Source organism: Micromys minutus (assembly GCF_963924665.1).
Source record: "Micromys minutus genome assembly, chromosome: 30".
In the NCBI taxonomy this organism is placed as follows: Eukaryota; Metazoa; Chordata; class Mammalia; order Rodentia; family Muridae; genus Micromys; species Micromys minutus.
In genome coordinates this window covers 14,690,725-14,712,763 of record NC_137965.1, presented here as the reverse complement: position 1 = coordinate 14,712,763, position 22,039 = coordinate 14,690,725, and the positions used below count along the sequence as shown (strand labels likewise).

The 22,039-nt window shown below is 41.4% G+C and overlaps 1 protein-coding gene across 1 annotated transcript in view; it reads left to right on the top strand.

The window, feature by feature from the left end:
* Positions 1-22,039, top strand: part of RGS17 (regulator of G protein signaling 17) — a gene marked incomplete at its 3' end in the record, with an annotated part of 83,244 nt that overhangs the window by 30,834 nt on the left and 30,371 nt on the right. The window lies entirely within an intron of this gene.

Here is a 22,039-nt window from a genome sequence, read left to right as displayed (position 1 = left end):
GGAATAACATCATCTTGCCAAGATGAGGATAGACTCCGTAGCCTCGATTAGTCAAGCAAGCCTAGTCTATTTTGTAATTCCCTACTTTGCCTTGTTAGAATTAGGTTTTTGCTGTTTATATTTAATGCATGGTATAGAAGTTCTGGTCATTCAGCTCCAAGGTTGAAAGCATAGACTAGCAATTGCTGATTCCCTTTTAATTTGTCTCTTTCGGGCCTCCTTCATTAATATGGATCAAAAGTTAATGGACTGTGTCCATTAAATTACTACTAATGACCTTATTTTCATAAAACAACCCACCATTATGCCAGTTTTTCCTTTTGTATGCTTTTCTATGGGAAATGAACCATCACTTACAAAATAAATAAAAACTAGAAAATGTTTCTTTCAGAGATCATAGACATTGCTCTGCCTTAGCGTTTTTCATAGAAGGAAAATTTTGAGTGTGTGATGCAAGTATAATTATTTTCATAAATCTGCTTCCTAAAATGTAGTAAAGAAAGGTTTCTTTAACCTCATTACACGATTCAGATTCATGTTTACTTTGAGATGTACATTTATGCAGGCGGAGACAGAAAGTAGAATTTGGGGAGAAGATTACAGAATGAAATAAAAAGAACCATGGAATCTTCCTTGAGTACCAGACTATAAACAAACAAAAAAAAAAAAAATGAAAGTCACAATTCAAGGAGAGAGAGGGAGGGAGAGAGGAAGAGAGGGAGGGAGAGGGAGGGAGAACAGTAAACCAATTGTTTGCAAAGATTTACAGTAGGTGGGAAACAACTCAAACTCTAAATAGCTACAATTGGAGAAAATAAATTATTACCTACAGCATTGATCATCTACTGGGACTGAATAGCCTTGGATGATGGCTTCTCTGGACCCATACTAGTAAATCTGAGAAATGGGTCTCAGATCTCTGTTAAGTAGCTTAGTAACAAACCAGAACAAACTCCAACCCCCACCAAAATTAGGCTCCAACCATCAATACTGGTGTAAAATTATTTAGATGTGTTAAAAAAAACCCATCAAAGTATGATTTGTATCCTAGAAAATATTGGTCTGTAAAATTGTTTTCAATATACATGTGTGTAATAAATTAATCTGGTGACTGTCCTTTTTACCCTTAATAACCACACAGAGAAACCAAGATTTATTTCAAACTGAACCTCAAAGGCTGGGTGGTTAAATATTAATCCTCTATGCTAATCTAGCTACTTCCAAGCCCATAATACTTGTTTATTATTACTGATCTGGCTTTTTGGGTTTCAGATGGTTTTTTTCTCATAGTGTCTTCTTGAAGCCTTTTCTCTTCATGACTGATCTGAAACAAACTCTGTATCTCTCTCTGTCTCTGTCTCTCTCCTTTTGTCTCTCTGCATCTCTCTGTCTCTGTGTCTCTCTATATCTGTGTCTCTCTCCCTTCCTCCTTCCCTCCCTGTCTCTCTTTCTCTGTCTCTCTTTGTCTCTCTATGTCTCTCTGTCTCTGTCTCTGTCTCTCTCTCTCTCTCTCTCATTACCCTGGTTGGTAGAAGTTTCAGCCACATTTTCTCTTTTGTCCAACCATTGGGTGATCAGCATTTATTGACAAAGCAAATAATAAATGGTTAAGAATTGTTTACACAAACTTGAGACAGAAGATTCTAGACCTAAGTATTGCAATGTCCAGATTGAAACAAGATACTAAGGCAGAGAGTTCAACAACTCGAATAAAGATTAGATGTATTAAGAGATGTTCTCTGTGAAATAAATAACTGCAAACAGCCTGAAGAAGTGGATTAATACTGGACACATAGTCTTCAGAATTAATATTGTTGGGTGAAAAGACAGTAGAGAGTTTATAAAAACTGCACAGAGATCTGCCTGCCTCTGCCTCCCAAGTGCTGGAACTAAAAGCATATTCCACCATGCCCAGTGGCACTGGGTTTGTACTTGTATTTATTTTGTAGGTTTTACTGGGTTTTTTTTGAACATGAGAAACAGGGCTCAAAAATAAAATGAATATGAGCAGTTCTATTCTAGTCTGAGAGCTAGGGTTCTGGTTGTTCCCATTGCTTCTGTGTGTGTGTGTGTGTGTGTGTGTGTGTGTGTGTGTGTGTTTATAACAGTCAGCCAGCATCCATGTGTGTGTATTTGTATGTCTGTGGTACATATTTTCCCTGTTCATTTTCTCACATATACATGCCCTCAAAGACAGGAATATACACTGAAGGACATGTGGCTTGCCCTTTGCCTGTCACTGTGTGTGCTATGAATTATTGCACACCAGCCCAGAGTGAGTTTCCTCATTTCCCTCTTCTTTTGGGGTGCACAGTTCCCCACTGTGTCAACGTGCAGTGCCCTCTGGGAATGTTTTTAGGCTCTGTTTACCATCCTTTCAAAAGACTAACCAGCTACTAATGAGCAAATGCACCAGGAGCCTGAGGACAACATTGCTTGTCACTCTCAGCATCACACACACACACACACACACACACACACACACACACACACAGAGTCATACATACATACATAAACAAACACACAGGTACATACAAACACACATACATACATGCACACACAGTCATACATACATAAACAGACACACACATACATATATATGTACACACATACATACATACATACATACACACATACACACATTTGTATAAATGTATAAGCAAAAAGACGCTCCCCCCCCACACACACATACTTCTTTTCTTTGAGACAGGATCTCACTATGCAGTAGCCCTGACTGCACTGTAATTCCCAATGTGAGCCAGGCTGGCCTTGAATTCAAAGAGATCCTGCCTGCTGCCATCTCCCGAGTGCTTGGCTTGAAGATGATCACTAGCATCTGGCCATGACAAACATTATTTTAACTGTCCCTTTATATCAGAGGCAATGTTTTTGGGTTATAGTGAGCATTCTAACTTTGTGGAGTTGCCAGGAGTACAGACTGACAGTTAAATAAATCCCCACACAGAAGGCAAAATGATTTGGCTAACACTACCCACAGAACATATACCAGAGTTTGTTCTACCAAACCTCATACTGATGGACATCTGGGCTACTTCCAGTCCTTCCTCTCAGTGAACACGTTGTGTGACTGAACTGAGCTGTTTCATGCTTATGGGGTTGAATGCTCACAGTATTCCCACCCCAGAGGTGGGATTGGCTGTATCAAAAACTCTATGCCCACCGCCTTATCCCCTGTGCAGGGATTGAACAGCTTTGCCATCTCCCCTACAGTTATGAAATACAGTCTTTCTACCAGCTTTCCTAAGAGTGTGTTGTCAGGATCTTGATTCTTACGTCTGGTGTTAAAAATAAGCTGCTTCGGTGAGCTCTCGTGAGCGCTTATTTTATATACAGGGTCAGTTTTCATTTCTTTTTTCTAAATTACATTTTATTTTAATGCAGGGCAGGTGCACATGCTGAGGTGGGTATGGGGTGGTTGGAAGACAACTTCCAGATGTTGCTTCTCTCTTTCCACTGGTAGAACCCAGGGAAACAATTTGGGTTGTGAAGCTTGGTAGCAAGCCCAATATTTACTGAACCATCTCACCAGTGTGACTCAATTTCCTTTTGCTTAATTACTTATTTATCTTTATGTATATGTGTGAGTGTTTTGCCCCCATAAATGTACTTGTACTACATGTACGTGCCTAGTGCCCACAGAAACCAAAAGAGCATCGGGACTGAAGGCATAGAAGGTTGTAAGCCACCATGTGTGTCCTGGAATTGAATCCCTGTCCTCTGGAAGAGCAGACATTGTGCCCAGAACACCCCACCCCCTTTTTGAGATAGTGACTTTCCATGTAGCCTTGGATTGTTTAGGACTTGCTATGTAGACCAGACTGGCCATTACAGAGTGATGCCTGTGTCTGCTCCCCAAGTGCTGGGCTAAAAGGTTTGGACCATCATGCCCCGCCTGGGGCACAGTTTTAAGTCACAATGAATTTTGTAAATAGTTACACTTTCCTTCTCATGTTACTTCAAAATATACCTTCTCGTACACATTTTTACTTTCAAAAATTCTCCCTCAGTCAACCTGTGACAAAAAAAATGGAATTTTGGCTAATAGTAAGTGAAATTATCTTTGAGTCATCTGTCTAAATTTATTTATGTAAGTAATGTGTGACACATGAAATTCTATGAACTCCTTTTTTTTTTCTTCCTTTTACACCTCATTTTGCAAATTTGGCCAGTTGAAAGAATTGGTCCAGTTTTGTTCTTTGTTCTGCTTAGCAACAGGGAAGGGCAGATTGATGATTTCATGTGGAACTACACTAAGTATGACATATGATAGTCTCTGTCTCTCTGTCTCTCTCCTCTCTCTTCTTGTCCTTTTCTGTCCTCCCCTTCCCTTTTCTCCCCTCCCCTCTTCTCCTCTCCTCTCTATTCTCTTTCCCTTTCTATCCTCTCCCCCTTCCCTCTCATCCTATTCTCCCCTCTCCCCTCTTTCTCCCAGGATCTCCCTGTCTGCCCCCCCATCTCTCTCCGTATGTATACAATATGTGATTGCACGCATGTTTCTGTGGGTGACCATGGGTGCACTCACACGGAGGTCAGTATACAATCTAGAGTGGCAGCCCTCACTTCCCACCTTGTTTAAAACAGGGCCTGACTTGTTGGCATGTGTGTACTAGAGGCTAGTAGGTCCACAGGCTTCCGGGGATTCTCCCATCTCACTTTGGAAATACTGGAATTGCAGGCACTATCATATCCAACCTTTTGTGAGTTTGGGAGATTCAAATTCAGGTCATCAAAATTTTGCAGCAAGTGTTTTGCCCACGGAGCCACCTCCTCAGCCCCACCAAACTTCTCTCCTTTAGATTAATTCAGAAGAGCCTCTCTTTCATTTTCCATCCTTGGGGGTCCCAGTCAGGTGGCAATCTACCCAACCACCCATCAGCCAATAAGCAGTCTTGCTTTGTTGTTAATTATGAATTGATGACCAATAAAAAAATGCATTCCCCAGTATTATCAAGCTTTTCGTGTTGAGAATAATGATTCCTCACAAAATCTATTGACTAAAGGGATGTGGAAGTTTCTAATAAACAGTGCCTTGCTTATAGTTTCTGCACACCTGGCATTGATGACAGCAATCTTCTTCCTGCCAATTAGAGGATGACAGGAAGGTATCTTTTCATCTGCTTCAGGGCTCCCTGTGTCTGGCGTTCGTCCTGTTTTAACAGGGTGACTTCCAGTGAAGAAGCTGTTGAAGACGGGGAGTCTTCTGAATGATGTATTTTATGTGTCTCATTAAGAACAAGGGAGGCAGAGCCAACTATATGCAGGCAATCCATTATTAAGGGACATAGACTGGTGTCGAATTGATTTTTGCCTGTCATCAAAACTCAAAAGCTGCCCTGGGATCCGCTTCACTGTGTCTGACTTTTGGCAGAGCTGATTATGGGTAAATGAACAAGCAGGCCAGGAGTAAACCGTTAGGAAATAAGCCACAGTTTGGGAAGTTTGGGAAATGTCACTCCTCTGAGAAGATGTAGCTTGGTTGACTGTAGAGGGTTTGTGTGATATTCGCAAAGCCCTGGGTTTTATCCATTCAGCCACATAAACCAAGCATTTGTGCCTGTAAATCCAACACTTGGGAAGTGAAGGCAAGAGACTCAGGAGTTCAGGGTCATCCTAGATACAAAATAAGTTTAAGACCAAGCCAGGCTGTATATAAGACAAGACCAAGCCTAATCTTAAAACGTTTTTTTTTTCTAATGCTGGGGGAAAAAAACAAAACAAAACAAAACAAAACTCTTGATTTACATTTCACGAGTGATATGTAACACAACCTATTGAACCTAATCAAGCCCCTTCCTAGCACACACCCTAGGGAAGATCTGGGATTTATTTTCCTCTTATTTTCGGTCCATGTATCACACTTGTTGAGTGCCCTGTTTTTGTTTCTGTTGCCGTGGTAAAATACTCTGAGGAAGGCAAGTTTTAAGGGAGAGAGCATTTGTTTGAATTATAATTCCAGACTCCAGGCTATCAGTGGTAAGTCAGGGTAGGGACTTTAAGCAGCTAGTCACATCCACAGTCAGAAGCAGAATGTGACCTTGGCTCAGCTCACCGTCTCTGCTTTTACACAGTCCAAGACAGGAAAATAGGCAACTGTGGCACCCACGGTGTGGTTAGCCTTCCCTCGTCCATTAATGTGATCAAGACAGCGAACCCCCCCCCGACGACACCCCACCAGATATGCTCAATGGCCATCGCAATGTACACAGTCTGGCTTTGAGCCTCTCACCCAGGTGATTCTATCTAGACTGGGTCAAGTTGACAACTAGAACTGACCATGAGAGTTGAGTGATGGTCAGGAACTTTCCATCACAAGTCCTTGAGTACGAAAGCATCCTCGTGACTCAATCTCCACATACTGGATCCACAGGAATATTCCCTTTCTGTTCCCCTCGGTCCAGGTAGCCTGGTCCGGAAGAGCTTCCTCAGTAGGCTGAGCCAGGAGTGAGTATAGTCAGTGGACCAAAGGCAGGTCACTGGGAAGACTGGAGTTTTATTGTCTGTAATGCTCAATCCCTGGGACAGGCCACTGTTCCCGATCCAAGGCCACTTTGAAATAGAGGCCTCTCTACCCCGGCCACTCTGACCCTCTCTCCTGTCACTCCTCATCTATCCTGTGCCTTGTGACTTTGAATGGTTGATTTTGGACCTATTAACCTAGTTCCTCTGTGGTACACCTTACCTTGGGGATTCCTGGATTATTTGCTACACCTATTTTTAAAACAAACTATTTTTAAAATTTGATGGTATCATCAATTACCTTGGGCAGTTTTGACTGCCAGAACCTGTGAGTTTTTCAGGGTAACTTGGTGGTTGCAAAGGCACCACAGTGCCATCTGAAGCTAAGGGAAGAAAAGCAGTGGGAACTCGGAGGGCTGTCTGGAATGAAGCAAGTCCTCTTACTTGTATCTTCTGGCTGGGTTGATGAGAGAGACCGAGAGAGAGGGTTTAGCAGAACAAGCCAGCAGCACAGGAATAGGTTATAATTTCCCCCTTGGTCCAGGGAGATGGCTTCAGTGGGAGAGTGTGTACCACTGAGTCCGACAACTTATGTTCAATGCCTGAAACATCGAGGAAGGAGAGAGTCAGTGCCTGTTTTCCATCTTCTGTCCACCTGGGCACTATGGACTGCATGTATGCCCCCACACCAGAAAAAAAAGAAAGGGGGGGAGAGAAAGAGAGAGAAAGAAAGAAAGAAAGAAAAAAAGAAAGAAAGAAAGAAAGAAAGAAAGAAAGAAAAAGAAAGGAAGGAAGGAAGGAAGGAAGAAAAAGAAAGGAAGGAAGGAAGGAAGGAAGGAAAAGAAAAATAGAGAAAGAACCTTTTTTTTAGGATAATTCTAGTGACTACATTTGCATTGTTCTCTGAAATACTGCAGAATCCCTATAGAGAAGCATTTGTGGAGAAAAGATGCTCCTTCATTGTGAACCCCTGTAGATGATTATTAACATGGAAAAGAACATGCTATCTTCAGGCCTGATGGAAGCTGTGTGAAAGAAACATCTGTGGGTCTTCACTGGGTTACAATCTTGGCAAATATATTTATTTTAAATTTCGATCAAACGCTTCATAACTCGTGTGAAATAGAAACCCAGCACTTCATGTTTATTTTTGAGATGGGCTTTTAACAGGTACATCATCAATGAACTTCCCAAATGAGTTACCCAGTTGGCTCCAAGCCATAGTTAGTGGTAAGGTACTGAAGCCTAGCCCACTGAAGAATCGGCAGCACAGAGGGCCACAGCCAACAAGCCTTTCAGGGCATCTGAAATGTGCCCGTTACCTAGAAAGACATTTGCAACAGGGATCCTATTTCTGTTATTTTTAAATTAATATGTGTGTTATTTTTAAACTCTATTTATTTATTTTTATATATGAGTACACTGTCACTGTCTTTAGACACACCAGAAGAGGGCATCAGATCCCATTACAGATGGTTGTGAGCCACCATGCATGTGGTTACTGGGAATTGAACTCGGGACCTTTGGGAGAGCAGGTAGTGCTCTTAACCACTGAGCCATCTCTCCAGCACTTTTGTTATGTTTTTGCCATAGTCACTTCTTCAGCCCTCTGTGAGTTTTCTTCTAGAAGTCGATCCACTCAGAAAGAAGGATCATAGATTCTGGAGACAGTTTTAATGCCAACCTTAGTATTAGCAGAAGCGCCAGTGTCTGGGTGACCTATCTGGTTTCCTGTTGATAAGATAGCAATGTGTGCTTCACGGGGTGGCTCTGGAGAGGACATAAGAATGCATGAAGAAAGTCCGAAGTTAGTGAGAGTGGTCTCTGCACCCCAGCTTTGTTTAGTTACTTGACCTGCTTTCTAGCCGCCTTGTGGCAATGCAACTGTGGCAGTTCATAAGGTCAACTCTTGCTGAGGCCTGTGCTGATTTTACGGTCTGCAGGTGAGCCTAACATTTTAATGGCTGTGAGTTCCATGGATTAAGCCCGGCATGATGCTATGGAATAAGCCATTGCAAGGAGCCTTCTTATCAGTGTGCGAACAGTTTATACATTTCCTATGCTTTACACATACTTCTGTCTCTCTGTGAGAAATCACCGACATTAATGGATCTTCCCGTGGTGGGTGGGCGCTGCCTTCAATGCTGCAGGTATAAATAATTTCAAGTGTTCTCCTCCTCCAATCACAGAGAAAGTACAATCAGAAAGTACGAACGCTTAAAGAAGAATTTGCATACGTTTGAAGCTCGCCAAGGGCCTTGTGCTGTGCAAATTACTGCTGAGTTTTATCTCATCCTTACAAGAATCCCACGGATTGGGTTAATAATAATAATCCCATTATTTTGATTTTTATAATTTGCTTGACCTAGGACTCGGCATGGTTTCCAAAACATCTAGCAGACAACGAGAGAGTATAACGGTGCTCAGTTAATGTGGTAGCTCTGGTTCACAGTCAGATGCTGAGACACAGCTACGCTCTGTTATCTGTTCTCACTGGCAAACGTTTGTTAATGATCTCCAACGGTGGTTCTCAGCCAATGGGCCATGACCCCTTTGGAGGGGGGTCAAGCCACCCTTGCACGGGGATCACACATCAGATATCCTGCCTATCAGATATCTACATTACAAATCTTAGCAGTAGCAAAATTACAGTTATGAAGTGGGAACCAAAATAGTTGTATGGTTGGGGTATGGGGGGGTCACCACAATGTGAGGAACTGTATTAAAGAGTCACAGCATTAGGAATGTAGAGGACCACTGCCCTACAACAACAACAGAAATATACTGCAATAATACAGATCTACATTAGAAACTTCACAGACATTTGGTGGAGGAAATTTATGCCTATTACGTATCATTTGAAAGCTAATCAGGGATTGAATTTTCATGTTTCTTTGCAATGTAGTATTAACTGTCGGGGTGGTCAGTGGAAGTTTTGTCACATGTCTGGTTGCTGGAAATACAAACAACCTCCATAACTCTGACCCTGCACAAGCAGCCCTGTGACAGTGACTCTCTAACCCCGACATTAGAGAAGTGTCAAGGTGTCTGGATGAGGTGTTCATGTCGGTAACTTGAGGAGTTAGTGATACCAAAGCATTTGCTACCCAACGGTTGTATAGGAATTGTTTGGTTTCACAACAGCCCTGGAGCATCTAGGGCGTTCACAGTAGCTGCTCTGCCTGAAAACGTCTCAAAGGCCCACTTCTCCTAGCTCTCCCGGTATTATGCTTTGTTGCAAGCCAGACCCACAGTGACCAATGCCCCCTTGCATGACCTCAGACCAGAGCTCTCCCATGGTCGCGTGAAACTAGAGAAGCCTCATAGTTCCTCACCACGCAGGAGAAGGAGTGGGGATGCTGTCAGGCCTCCGGGTGGACCCTTTCCTCGTTCACTGGGCAGCCCAGTCTCTGACAGCCACTGTCCTCTGCTCCTGGGATGAATGAAAATGTTTGGCAATGTGCGTGGAAAAAAAAACTCTGCTTGAATGAGTTCAGTCACTTGGGTACTTCCTCGAAGTCGGTGTGTTTATTTGACAAAATGTGATTGAACTGGTATGAACTTTAGAACCCGCCAGGGCCAGGATGCTGAAAAGGTGTCATTGCTAAAATCACAGTCTTCTAATTAAATCTACAGTAGGGTACATCCTGAAGGGAAAGATGCATAAATCCTTCAGGGCTAATTTTACTTAGAGTGTGGAACCCAGGCTTCTGAAAAGCCAACTCATTATTCGATCTTTTTACAGACCCTCTTTAGATCTCTGTTAGTTTAGATAGACACTATTTAGTTTTGCTAAGACTTGGTCCCATGGGTCCTTCCTATGCTGAATGTTTCTGAGAGCAAGCCAGAGCAGAGCTGGTCTTCAATATGCAAGGTGCTGTGGACAGGAGAGAGCATCAAAGGATGCTGTGTTGCCATGGAAGCACAGACCAGGTGACTCACATTCAGTTTACATCAAACAGGGCACCCAGAGGACCCAGCCAGTGTGCTCCGTTCTCCATGGATAGTTCCCCATAGTAATAATGTTCTGCCCTCCACATGTTAAGCATTGGTGTGCTTCGTCTCCATAGCAACCTCTCTGTTTGAATAACGACCATTAAGAACCCACACGAGATGTTACTGTTGGAGAAAATGGTTCTGCCACATGTCTTCATTTGCAGAGGTTTTCTTTTCCTCCTTAATTTTTGTTTTTATATCTGAAGTTCGCTTTCCTCTGCTCCTTTCAACCTAGCTCATATTCTTTATGGGGAGGGAAACAAAGAGCGCACCCGCTCTGACTGCCATTCGCTGAAATGCCCGTGTCATATGAGTGAGTGTTCCTTTGGTACTTTCCTAAGTAAGCATATTATGGCTCTATATTAGACACGGCTTTTTCTTTTTACAGTGGGGCCATGCTAATAGTCTCATTACCATCCAGTGTCTATAACTAAAGCAGCTCTTGCTGTATTTTCCCCATAATGTAATGCTGCTGTTCCAAAATAAAAACAAATCCTGAACGAGACCGGTAAAAATCAGAATGTGTGCTACGGTGTACATGTGCCAGCCTGCCTGCCTGTTTGCTCTCTGCACACACACACACACACACACACACACACAAACACACACACATACACAAACACACACACACACATACACAAACACACACACAAACACACACACACAAACACACACACACATACACACACAAACACATACACACACACATAAACACACACACACATACATACACAAACAAACACACACACACATATGTGTGTGTATATATGTATATATATCCATAGCTCCCAAACTGAGATCACAGGAGTGATACACCATGCCTGGCATTGTATGTGGGTCTTTGCAGTACAACACAGGTCTCCATGCTTGAATGACAAGCATTCTATCAACTGAGCAATTTTCCCAGCCGTAACAATCATACTTTTAAAAACTGTACTGTGGTGAGATCTGGTAGCACACACCTTTAATCCCGGTGCCCTGGAGGCAGGTAGATCTCTGTTAGTGGTCTACATAATGAGTTTCAGGCCAGCTCGGGCTGGTCAGTGAAGCCTTATCTCTAAAACCAAAATAAGCCAAGCAATCCAGAAATGCTATTTTATCTAGCTGGTCTTCCTGGTGTTCCTAAATGTCTCAGCAATGGGATCATCTTTGCCTTATCTGTGTAAATCTGACCTCTCTGAGGATGCCTGCCTGGCTAGAAAGAAACTTCTCTCTCTCTTGCTTTATTCCTTCAACATACAGTCCAACAACCAAGCTCACCAGCTCAGTGTAGTCACAGAGAAAGTAAGAGTGTCGAACAGCTGATGTTAAAACATACGTGCCCGAATGGACTCATCAGGTTGTGTATATGTAGGTGTGTGTATTTATAATTTACATATATTTATAGATATATTATTTACATATAATTATACCTATATATTAATGCAAATACAGATATATGGGACAGTAGCAATAAGAGAGAAGGCCTTGAATCTGAAGGGTGTGGGAAAGGGAGGAGCTGGAGGAAGGGAATGGAGTGAAATGATGTAATTATATTTTAATTTGAAAAAAAAAACTTGTATGTGAAAATTAAATACCAAATTATACTACCTTACAATATACAGATATTAACAGTCACTTAAAATCATTAAAAAATGTGGAATCATTTGGAGAGTTGTTTTCTCAGTCAGCTCCTTTTGCCTCTGAGAAAAGCATTGGGTGCAGGTGACAAAGTCTCAGCACTCAGTGGGACTGAGTGGGGCTCTTGATTCTTCTCTCATGGGCCACAGGAGCACTGAGTGACAATTCTGCTTCTTTCATGAATGCTGAGGACAAATCCAGGTCCTTCTGTAGAAACCCTTTACAAACCAAGCTGCCCCCACCCCGTGCTGATATTTTTAATACCTTCATGAAAATATTGGTTTGGGGGCCAGCAATTTAGCTCAGCAGGTGAAGTCATTTGCTGCCAAACCTGACAACTTGAATTCAATCCCTAGAAGCACATACTGGAAAGAACCAACTTCTTCAAGCTGTCATCTGACCTTCCCATGCACACTGTGTAGTGAGTGCACACAGACATGCACAGTAAATAAATAAAGAGAATTAAAAATATGTAAATAGATAGATAGAAAGAAAGACAGACAGATTGATTGATTTTGAAAACAACACTAAAATATAGACCCTCCTCATTTGGGTACAGCTATTTTATATTACATATTTTATATGTATAATATATTATATGATATTATACTAAATATTATGTTATATATGTGGTTATATTATAAATTATATTATGAAATATATATTGTATATGTACATATATGTATGTGTTTTATATAACATATTCTTTATATGTGATTATATAAGATTATAATGTACATGATTATATAAATATATATAATAAATATCTAATATATTGTGGTATATATGTCATGAAATAGGAAGTAGTATCTAGCATCTAACTTGGTCAGTTAGAAAGACATGCTGACCTAGCTAAAGACTGAGGATTTGCTTTTCTCCAAGGAGACTGGGGGCCATCACAACTAAAACTAAATATCTTTATGTGGTGAGCCGCTTCCCTTGTCTATTGCATTGCTAAAGAGAGGCTCACAGATTCTGCTTGTTTAGTAAGTATCTTTCGGGAGCCGGACACTGAGTCAGTAAGGGCATAATTGAGCAGAACACCCCCCATACATGGTAAGATGACCATGGTGATCAAGATACACATTGTTGGATAACGAGCTACTTGTGGGCACTGTGAGTCACTCGGGACTTGGTTCATCTGCATGCAATAAAAATTACAGCATGGAAGTTGCAAGGGGAAGAGCCAGCTCCTTAGTCTTACTTCTTCACTGAGTAAGCTTTTGTATAGATCCCTTGAGACAGGAAAATCCTAACCAATGCACGTAAAATGCCAATCACAGAGGAACTGAAATAAATGATCTTAAGAGAGAAGATACTGATGAAAATCTTTGCCATTTGTAGCCTGGATACACTAACATCCAGCTTGTTGGCACATGAGGAGAACTCACTTCTGTATTCCCTTGATAGAGCTGACACTTACTGGCTTCCTACTGTAAATGCAAGATTTGGCACAAGTCTTTAATGCATCCGGTTTTTTAAATCCCCACAGTGATGCTGATATGTTGTTAGTTTCTATCAGCCAGTAAGGAAACTGCCATGAAAGATGGTTAAATAACTACCCAAAGGTCTTCCCATAAATGATAGACACAAGGCTTAGACCAAAGCAATATGAACAGGGAGCTTATTCACACTCCACACTTCAGTGTGGCGCTGAACCTTGCTAGACCTAATGCATCCTCTGATACCCAGAGGCTCTTATGCTTCTAGTCCTGCCTCTAACAGCTCTGGGGACATAGGCAATGTTTACCCAGACTCACTTTTTAATATGGGTTCTGAGAATATGAACGTAAGTGTTTGTGCTTCTGTAGCAAGTTCTCTTACCTGCTGACCGTCTTTCTTGCCCAAGAACTAACTTTGATGTACTGAGTCAGTTCTTCCCCAAGTCTTCCTAATTTTCCAAGATATCATAACCTCCTAACCATTAAAGATTTAAGGCTTTCTCTTCCTTCTGAAATAAGGAAACCCAAAACTCATTGTTGTGATATTTATTTGTTTTTTTAGATTAATACACCCAGTTTTTAAAAGTTTTCAGATAAAATAAAAGTATTGCCTCACACATTCATACACACACATACACACACACACACACACACACACACAGAGAGAGAGAGAGAGAGAGAGAGAGAGAGAGAGAGAGAGAGAGAGAGAGAGAGAGAGATCTAAGACCCATAACTGAAGTTCACACTTACTCTTTATGGGGGATATTTGGGGGCAAGGTGAGGGACAAAGTCAAATTCAATGGGTTAGAGATCTGCATATGAGATCTTCAAGTCTCTGCCTCAGAGAAATATACCCTTAAGAAAGGAATAAATCTTCAGTACCTACTGGATCAACATGTATTGTACACCTACTATAGAGAGAGAACACTGTGTGATTCCAGGAAACACACACTCATAGGGACACCCATATTCACATACACAAATTCACACCCACACTTACACACTCAGATCCACACTCATACACGGTCACACACACTAACACATACACACTAACACATTCACAATACTCACATACATACTCATGAACACTCACAGAAACACACAGAAATTCACACACTCATATACATACACTCACATACACATACACTCACAGACATGTACACACTCACACCACACATACACACTCACACATATTGACACATTCACACATACTTACACACATATTCATACACTCAGATACACACATCTCTGTGTCTGTCTGTCTCTCTCTCTCTCTCTCTCTCTCTCTCACACACACACACACACACACACACACACACACACACACACAAGCATACACATCTTCCTCTCACAAGTTTTACAATCTTATTGGAAAAAAATAACTGAACAGAAAGTTGAGGAATACAATTTGCTGTTAATGATTGACAATGTGAACCACAGACCTTGCTATAAACAGGTTTTCTGCCTTCCTCTCAACCAGTGTGAGCATATAGCCCATGAGCCGAGAGAGAGTCTAATTGTCCCTGTGATTTTCAGAGTTAACCTCTTTCAAATATTGCTCAGCTGTGGCTCGAAGGTTCTAGAAGGCATGGCTCTAGACTCAGCCCCAGTTAAGCCAGTCTCAGCATCTTCTGGTGCTTGTGGCCCCCGCAGAGCAAATCCACATTCTCTCCTTGATGTCATCATTTCAAAATTTGGATTATGTTTTTTTGTCAAGTGCCATGATCCTCGACCTATGGGTCTCTTCCCCAGGGACAAAGTTCTATCTCCAAAAAAACCATTTATATCCCAATTCCTAACTGTAGTAAAATTACAACTAAGATGTAGCAATAACTCCCTCTCTCTTCTTCTCCTCTTCTCTCTTCTCTTTCTCCTTCTCCACCCCACCCCCATGGCGACTCCCCTGCCCTCGGTCCTCAAGGCCAGTGAACTCAATGGAGAGCAGCTTCCCAATTAACCTGCCTTTAATAAATAAAGATAATAAAAATAACAAAGAAGTGGCAACAAGAATAACTTTATAGTTGGAGGTCATCACAACATAAGGAAGTGTACTAAAAGGTGCAGCGTTAGGAAGGTTGAGGACCATTGCTCTAGAGTATGCTTGTCTTTCTTATAAAATTAGAATTCCAAAAAGAAAATTGTGTCTTCAAAATTCTCCTTTTAGTTTTCTGAACACATTTCAGTTGTTGTTGTTGTCGTCGTTTTGGTTTGGTTTGGTTTGGTTTTAGTTTTTTCTTTTTCTTTTGTTTTTTTTGTTTGTTGGTTTTGTTTTTTTTGTTTTTTGTTTTTTTTTTTTTTTTTTTTTTTTTTTTTTTTTTTTTTTTTTTTTTTTTTTTGTGGTGGTGACAAGAATTGGATGTAACATTTATTCATCCCAGAGCAAACAGACCTCAGCTTTTCTTAGAAAATATTCTTCTGGTAATGGAATGTCAGTTCCCATTAACTATTTTATTCAGAAAAACACGCAGGGTTGATAATAGTCCTGCAAATACCTACACATTGTCGTGTGCTGCTGTGAAGATGTGGGTTTTCCACCCTAGCTGTTTAAGCTGCTTTGGGACCCAAAATCATTTTCTTTAAAATTTATCCCTTTAAGATATTATCTTGTTTCATATTGCTCTATCTTCAACCTATAAAATGGTTTTGATCACTGCGTCTGATCCAAAGGAAACCCGAAAGAGGGGATAAATAGAGGAATGAAATTATGCAGAGCTGGAAACAAGATCAGACTTCCACTTGCCTCTCTCGAAAGACACATGTATTACATAACAGAATCAACCCTCGCTGGTCACTGTATCTAATGTCTGGGTATTCCTTATCAACTCCTTTGTGTGGCCTCTGAGGATGGAATGGTGATGCTGGAGCCATTGGTACCCATAGCATCTCAGCCTTCCCAGCATCTTATTATAAAGACTGAATGAAGCATTTCTGAATGTGGCTGGCGGGGGAGAAGCATTTGAGGCTGCAAACGGGACACTTCGCTAGCTCTGCTCTGGTCTCTCCAGATCCTGGGCTGTTCTAGGAGAGCTTAATGTGAATTCCGAGCTTGGGGCAGCTACCATGATACTTTTAAAGGGAGGGGGCAGCTTCCTCTGTTTTTTTTTTTTTTTAACCCCACCCCAAGACTCAAGGAGAAGGATGAAAAGAGGCAGCTTCCACATTCAGAAGTATTCTCGAGAATTATTCAACGCAACGCTCTCGTGCTTCATTTATGACATTAAATTTTGGTTTCCTTTAAAACTGAGATTGACGAGGGCTAGAAGATTAGATCTGTGTCCTGCTTCTGTGTGTGCTGATAAATCCCACCCTGTCCCCTCCAGCACCGGTGTCCTGAAGGACATGAGCACATCCTGCAAGTTAGCCACAATTGCAAGGGAGGTTGACTCTGTTTCTCAGTCCACTTATCTATCCAATTGCAGAATTATCCTAATTGCAGGGGCTGGAGCAGTTGGATCCAGTTGGATCACTCTATAGTTAAGAGAGCACTGAGTGCCCTTCCAGAGGATTGACCTGGTGGCTCGCAACCATCTGCAGTTCCAGTTCTGGGCATCGCCATCTGATGCCCTCTTCTGGTCTCTGCAGGCATCAAGAATACATGTGGTGCAGCCAAAAAATCCATATACTTAAGATAAACGCATTTTTATAATATCATAGTATTATGTTGATAAGCACTCCTCTGTGTTACTTCCAGAAGTGCCTGGCTTATGAATCCTCTTTTGGTTTTTGGTTTTGTTTTCTGTTTGGTTGGGGTTTTTCCCCCATTAATGTATTCATTTTACATCTCAATCAAAACTGACCCTTTCCTCTCAGTCCCCCCCATATACATACCTCCTTTCCCCATCTCCTCTGAGAAGTGCCCCCCCATACCATCCCACCTGACACATCTCTCTAATGTGCAGGACTAAGCACGTTCTCTCCCAGGGAGGCCAAGCAAGGCCGCCCAGTTAGGAGAACGGGATCCACAGACAGGCAATAGAGACAGCCCATCTCCAGTTGTTGGGGGCCCTGCATGAAGACCAACCTGCACATCTCCTGTCCTCTGAGGGGCTCCACACAGCTGCTGACTGAAGCAGATGCAGATAACCACAGTCACTAAATGGAGCTCAGGGAGTCTTGAGGAAGAATTTCGGGAAGGGTTGAGGGACCCAGAAGGGAAACAGACTCCACAAGAAGACCAACAGTGTCAACTAACCTAAACCCTTCGGGACTCCCAGAGACTGAACCACCATCCAAAGAACATACATGAGCTCACATAGGCCCCAGCACATGTGTAGCAGATATTCATTCATTTTAATGCCTTTTGAATCCTTTGTTAAGTTCTGAGAGCGGCATATTCTTATCTAATATTTTTTAATCAAACACACACACTGAATTTATAAAATAATTTAATGACAATTAATATTTAAAAGACATTTTTGATGCTGTTGTCTGAGAAAATAACTAGTCGGAGTATAAACCCTGTGTTTTTGTAGACATCTATAGTTTTCCATCAAATACTTCTATACATTTTAGATATAGTACTTTTTAAAAGTTTGCTGTCTTAATTATGTCTTTCAAATCATATTCTGATGGTTGGTCCTAATGTCTTAGAAATAAACAGGTTCTGCAAGATTCTTGAGCTGTCTTTGATAAAGCATCACGTCAATCTTTTGAAATTTCTCTCTAGAAAAATTTGAGGTGCTTCCTTTCCCCCCTCGTACTCACCCTTTCTACACACTTGAATCATCTGTCTGGGAAATGGATAATAAATGTTGGGTATAAAAGACCTCACGGCCCTTTCCTTGTTGCTAATAGAACTATGTATGAAAGTCATCAGCTTAACAAACATTTATGTCTTCTTCTTATGTGCCATACATTAGAGAAATTATGTGCCACAATTAAGAGAAAGGCAGAAAAAAAAAAAAAAACCTTTCTGTCCTCGGGGAATTTACTCTAGTTGGTAAAAGGATGTGTAAAACTTGCAGTGATCCACTGGTGATGTGCAATGAGAAACAGTACTAGGGGAAAATGACAGTCCATTACTGAAGCAGAGTGAGTTGTAACTGTAAAAGAAAACAGGGATGGGATGTTTCATGGAGAATGTGGCTTTAGAGTCAAGATATGCTAGTGTTGAGCCCCAAGGATGGAACCAGTGCAAACAAAGGCTTGAATACGCACTGGGCACCAGACACTGCTAAGGAGTATCAGGGAAGATTCTGTGATTGGCTCGTGTGATGAGAGAGCCCTGCTGCATTCACAGAAATTGCAGAGGCAAAAACCATTCATGAGCAGGAGAAGCTGCCTGGAGACTTTTGAGCAGGGTTAGACAGATGACTCTGTGGAGATGATTGGGCTCTGTTTAAACCAGATGCTGTGTTAAGGGTAGATGAGGAGGACAGGGAAGGAGCTGGGGGTGGAGCCACAGGAAGTGCAAAGGGTGGTGGTTAATGGGTCTCATACTTGCAAACCTACTGATGTGGAATTTGGATAGAATAGAGGGGTTGGGGGGGTGGAAAGTATTGGCTTATTGCAAATCAACCCATTGTTATCTCCTTGTACAAAGCTCTCAAGTCCAAGAGGATCAAAAACCTCCATATAAAACTAGGTACACCGAAACTAATAGAAGAGAAAGTGGGGAAGAGCTTAGAACACATAGGCACAGGGGGAAAGTTTCTAAACAGAACACCAATGGCTCATGCTCTAATATCAAGAATCGACAAGTGGGACCTCATAAAATTGCAAAGCTTCTGTAAGGCAAAGGACAGTGTCATTAAGAAAAAATGGCAACCAACAGATTGGGAAAAGATCTTTACCAACCTTACATCAGATAGAGGGCTAATATACATTATATATAATGAACTCAAGAAGTTAGACTCCAGAGAATCAAATAATCTTATTAAAAATGCAGTACAAAGCAAAACAAATATTCTCAACTGATGTTCAACATCCTTGGTCATCAGAAAAATGCAGATCAAAACAACCCTGAGATTCCACCTCACACCACCAGTCAGAATGGCTAAGATCAAAAACTCAGGTGACAGCAGATGCTGGTGAGGATGTGGAAAAAGAAGAACACTTCTCCATTGATGATGGGATTACAAGCTAGTACAACCATTCTGGAAGAAATAAAGTTTGGGGTAAAGATAATTGCCAGACTAGAACACATGTTATATTTGAGGTGTCACACTGAGAAAGCCATGTGGTAATGCCAAATAGTCTGTGTTGCAGATCCTAGATTCTGAAAGAGGAAAAACAGTTTCAATTGGGTACCATATTTTGAGGAATTTTTAAAAATAGAAACCTACTAGATTTACTTTTTAAGGAATCAATGACTCCAGTGGGGGAAAAAGAATAACAGAATAGTTTTAAGGATAGGTTGCTGTGACAATCCTCATGGTGTCCTGGAAGAGACACGTGATAGAGAAGGACAATGGGTAAGGGCTGTGACCAGGAAAGCAAGCAAGAACAGGACTTCTAAGAACCCTTGGTGTTTGTCTTCCTCACTGTGGGCTACTGTAACAAATGTCCATTGCCTGGGTGGTTTATAAACCAGGGAGGTGTGTTTATGGTGGTTTCATTGGCTGGGAATCTGAGTCTTGGGTCCAGCATGGCTAGGTCCTGCTGAACTGTTGACTTCTCCCGGTAGCCTCACATGGAAGAAGGCAGGAATGTGTCCTGGGGTTCCTTATATGAAGATAGCAATTTCACCCCCATCATCTTCACCTGCCTTACTCAATTACCTCCAAAAGCCTTACCATAGCAGTACAGATAGGAGTTCCATTTATGGAGTTGAGGATTAGTCCACTCTAATGCTGGATGTGACCAATAGGCCTGCTGTGTCTTAACTTATTCCGTTGCATTATTACAAAATACCTGGAGCTCAGCAATATATAAAGAAAAGCATGCTTTGAGCCTTGCTATTCTAGAGTCTAGGGAATTAGAAGTTAGGGCCCAACATCTGCTTAGTTTCTGATGCAGGCCACATGCTAATTCAAGACAGGGCAGAGAACAGATAGCAAGCAGGCATATGTGAAGGAGTGAACTCAGGGGAAAGCTGAGCCTGGAGAGATGGCTCAATGGTAAAGAGCACTGACTGCTCTTCCAAAGGTCCTGAGTTCAGTTCCCAGCAACCTCATGGTGACTTACAACCATCTGTAATGGGATCTGATGCCCTCTTCTGGTATGTCTGAAAATAGCTACAGTGTGCTCATATAAATAAAATAAATCTTAAAAAAAAAAACAAAAAACAAAAAAAAGCCAACCCCCCCCCCCAAAAAAAAGCTCTCTTGTGGCTTTCTCTTAGCTAGAGTCTCATTGGAAATTCATTAACACTTTCACAAGAATGAAACCACCATGAGACAATTACTTGTGGGGGTTTTCACTACTGCTACTTATCTCATTGAGGTGCTAAGCTTCAGTATGAGTTTCACTGAGATAACCTGACGTGCAATTCACCACAGCTTGGTAAACAAGGGAAAAATGACTCCTGGATTAAAAAAAAAATTTACTTGTGTAAATTGGGATGTCTATAAACTCAGTTTCAAGGAAAGGACAATGTCCCCCTTTTTTGATTGATGTAGTCTTAAATTTAATTCTGATTCTTTCTAAACAGAGAAACTTGGGGGCTTCTCACAGCTAGTCCTTGAGTCTGATGTTATATTTTCCCAGTTTCAATGTTTAACTGTCAGCATGTCTTGGCTCCTTCCCTCTAACTTTGTTGACTTCTGACTAGAGTTCAGCCAGAGAGTAACACACTGAGTGAATCTGTCAGAAATAATCCCCACTCCTGGAGTTGTGGTTAGCTGAATATAAAATTGCGGAGTGTCATACTCTCAGCATATGGAAAATACTTTTTTTCCTCCCTGTTACCATGTTTGTGAACAGCTTACTGTCGATCAAAATCATATTTCTGTGCTATTAACTCCTTAGCTTTGTAAATCTGTGTTTTACTATAATATGTGTTGAGTGTGGGCTTAGTTTTATTTTGTTCTTCCTGCTCAACATGCGCTGTGTTCTTTCACTTTGAATCTTTGTTTTGCTTTCTTCTGAGAAGTTCCTTGCCAGTTCCTCTTAAAATATCACTTCCACAACAATCCATTACTTCTTTCCCTAGGCTAAAAATATTTTTTTGAGTGTGTGTTGGGGCCTCTCTGTTTCCCCCCTACTTGTGCCCGTTTTCTAACACCTTAATCTTCTGCTTTTATCTTTTACTGAATTCTCTACATATGCCTTGTCACTATGACTTAATTCTTGTAGATTTTTTTAAAATATCGATTTAGATTTACTTTATTTCATATACATGAGTGTTTAGACTGCTTGTCAGGATGTGTACCATCTGTGTGCAGTTCCTGCAGTGGCCAGAAGAGGGCACCAGATATCTCCCAGAACTGGAGCCCTAGGCTGCTTGTGAGTCCCCTGCAGGTACTGAGAATTGATCTGAGGCCTCTCCAAGAGGTCCTAACCACTGAGTATGCTTTGGGTTTTCCATTTCTGATTCATTATGTCTACTGTTGTTCCCCTTCACT